The sequence below is a fragment of the Pundamilia nyererei genome, unplaced genomic scaffold, assembly GCF_000239375.1.
Source record: "Pundamilia nyererei isolate P.nyererei 1_Seehausen unplaced genomic scaffold, PunNye1.0 scaffold00091, whole genome shotgun sequence".
Taxonomy (NCBI): domain Eukaryota; kingdom Metazoa; phylum Chordata; class Actinopteri; order Cichliformes; family Cichlidae; genus Pundamilia; species Pundamilia nyererei.
This window is the reverse complement of record NW_005187492.1, coordinates 1,621,834-1,625,379: the sequence shown is the minus strand read 5'-3', so window position 1 is coordinate 1,625,379 and position 3,546 is coordinate 1,621,834.

Here is a 3,546-nt window from a genome sequence, read left to right as displayed (position 1 = left end):
ACATCTTGTCCTTTCCATCTCAGAGCTGTTCTGACAGATCATCCCTTGTGTCCACTCTATGGCTGACTGGTTTTAAGAAAAAGAAAGACGGTGCAAGTGAGAAAGACAGAAGAGTCAAGACAGAGATGGAGTGACATGTATTGCATGGCTACGTAAAAGCAGACACGTACTGAACCCAGATACAGACTCAACCTCATAGCTGCTCTAAGTTGTTCGAAGTCACAGAAAAGACACAAAGCAGAATCATAAACATCAGTCAAACAAAGATATGTGGACCGTGTTGTCTCAGTTGAATATACACTATAACACCTGCACATTTTCAGACATGTTTGTTGTTTGTATGGGCACAGCCAAACAAATATTACCTCACTGCAACAATAAACAACCTGTACAAAATCATTGCCTGAAGCTTATGAGATCAACATTGTAAATTCTAAGTGCCCATTCCATTAAGATGGTAATTAGCCACAGCAAACTACAATATGGAGTCATCCTGAGGTGTGCTCTCAACATGGGTCAGCTAAGATGTTTTCCTTCTATGTGTATGTGAATGGTGGGTGTCTAACAGTAAATGCTGTGCCCGGTGCATCAGACAGGCTCCCTGGAATGTGTTATTTTAGGTTAAAAAATTCAAATTCACCACAGAACTTCTGCAGTGTTCCTGCCAAAGCTGACGCATCTCTGCTTCACTATTGTAGACCCAGACGTGTTGGCAAGTCATTTGTTTTGAATTAAGTGATTTTCTGTCCGCCACTGTGCAGTGGCTGGACAGCTGATTCACAAGTGACAATGTAGGATGAGTACCAAATCCTCAGAGGCCAATCACCTCTGTACAGTTCAGTTCTTAATTTAACCCTTGCTATATACACTGAAAGAAAAAAAAAATGAATGCGTGCTCTGGGGAATCTTCTCGTTGAGAATCTGCTCGTTATAATTACATGTTATCACTTCGGCACTTACCAGCGTGCTTGTTAGTTAGAACAGAGAGAGACATATTTGAGCATGTGTTAAACTCTCTTCTGGAAAAGAGCTTCTTGTAGAACCTACATCATGACTCACGCCAGTTCTCCCAGATATCCAGCTGTAACACTTCTCATAAAAGCTGTGAATGAACTGTCTATTTCGTGTGTAGCCACATCAGTTATGAGAAACTGTCAGGATACAAGCTTAGACATTAAACCTCTTCTCAGAGCTATAAGCAGCTATAAACACAGCGTGTTTCATCTCAACTGCTGGAACAGCAATAATCGATCTGATGACAGCTAAAAAAACATGTTGTTTTTCTCTGCCCTGGAGGAACATGACAGAAACAAACCCTCTAAACAGACAGTTTATCACAAGACAGAACAAATAGCTAAAAATACAACACAAGCCATTTGCTGTATGCCATGGCAAAGTCAGAGAAAAGTAAATCCTAATGCAGTGGCTGGAAAAGTGGAGACTAGAGGTCTCCAGGGGTCCCTAAAGGGTCTCCAGGGGCCACAGCAAAATGAGAAACAGTTTAATTTCACTATTCCACTCCCTCAATAAAAGCACAGTGGGAGCATAGTGCTCTAATCCATTCTCATTAGAGGTTTTAGTCTCCCTACTGTTACACATCTAGTGCAGACAGCTATACAGCTGATTGGTCAGTTGAAGCATTGAATGAAAGAAACCATTCCTTGGAGCAAAGATAGGGACAAAGCAAGAGTGCACGATAGCTATCTACCGGGGGATCTCGATATTAAAAGTTTTAGGAGCTCTTCCTTTTTATATTAAGTGCCAAAGGTCTTGAGTGCTCATATAGTGTGTAGCCAGCGGAGAATAACCTTGTGAACTACGATTTGATCCATCACATCTAAATGTACTGACACAGAGCAAAATAATAATCCTTCAACCGGGGGAAGTGCTCGGAGAGATAGCCCTGTGACCCGGGTACAACTCATAAACTGCAGTGCGGCATCAGCTGTATTAATATCACACACTCGTCCCCGTGTATCCTTACACAGATGAATATTTCATTGCCAGAAACCTTCAGTGCGTGTTTTGCAAATTAAAGATGCGCTTAGAATGGCGCATCGGCTGTAATAATACATCTGCGGGGCAGTGTGGTGCATTATGATTGTGTCATATTTAAACATCTGTTTCATAACGCTAAAAAGTGCACGCTGTAGATCCACGTACCGTGGGGCATTACGACAAAGCAGACTTCGTCGTGGTTAAAATACGACTTAATTTTGGGGGGCAAAAGTTGAGACTTACTCACCCCTTTTGAACATTTTTGCAGGCCTAGGTGTTTTTCGTCTTATGTCCTCTGAGAATCATCTATTCTTATATTCCAGACTTGGAACTTGTGCCTTTTAGTTTTGAAGTTGATCCACAGCTTTCGTGGCTCGTCGTGCGAGTGTTAGCTGTCACTCCTCTGGATTTTCTTGCGATCCACTGTATTGAGTTGTAGTTGCAGGATGGCTGCCGCGGGATTGATAAATATTAACAAACAACAGTTTTCTTTTTCATAAAGTCTGGCAGATCTGGAAATGAGGCAGAAATCACCGGGAAAGCAGACCAACTAAAAGCGTCCCCCCTCTGTCCGAAATAATGTTAACTCCAATGTGAGTGATGACCGCAAACGCTCAGTACAGTCCGACACAGCCCCTTACAGCCAACTCCTTTCAAACCCGAATCACCGTGCAAGCTTCAAATCAGTTCTGGGGGGCAAGTCGACGGTGATCACAGGAAGACTCCGATTAAAAAACCCCCCCACAGATATTTCAATTCAAGTGGCCAATCTCAAATTCTTCTCTCGGTGCTTCGGTGCCGTTCAAATCTCACCATATTTAAAATCTCTAATTAACATAAGTTATTTGGATTCACATTTCGCCTCTGATGTCGGATTAGCCTATAAACGTAGACTCTTCAAATCCTCCTTAATAGTGTAGACTTTGATGGCGTCGCTTTTCTTAAAATCCCCCACTTTTCCGCTCTCCCCTCGTAATTATTACATTTCTGTGATCTTGTCTGTGAATATCTCTCTCTCCCTCCCTCTCTCTCTCTGCTTTCTACCTATGGTTCAGGGCTTGCTGATGCGCTCAAGGAGGGAGAAGTATGTTACCGCCTCAGCCTCCCTCCACCGGGCAGCACACTGCTCCATCGCTCTCAGTGCCTCTGCCCCTGTCAGACACACTGCTCCCTGACACCAGCGGGCTTCGTAAAACATATGAAATGACATAAGGACAGAAAAAAACCCAAAACAACAACAAAAACTTCAATCTCCGACAATAATCTTAATCAGCATACAAAATGTCAGGAAAACCAGGTGATGTGCTATAAAAGAAACTCATTTGCTAAAGAAATTCATCCACCCAACTGTATATATTATAGATAACAGACCGATCCCCCCCCTCTCTCACTCTCACGCACACACATATACACACACGTGCACGAAGTACTCACAGATTATAGAATAGAATAGTTTTATTTGTCAATTTCTTCAAATGTACTTGCCATACAAAGGAATTGAAATTACGTTTCACACTGTCCCATGCGTAGACATTGACAACAATAAGG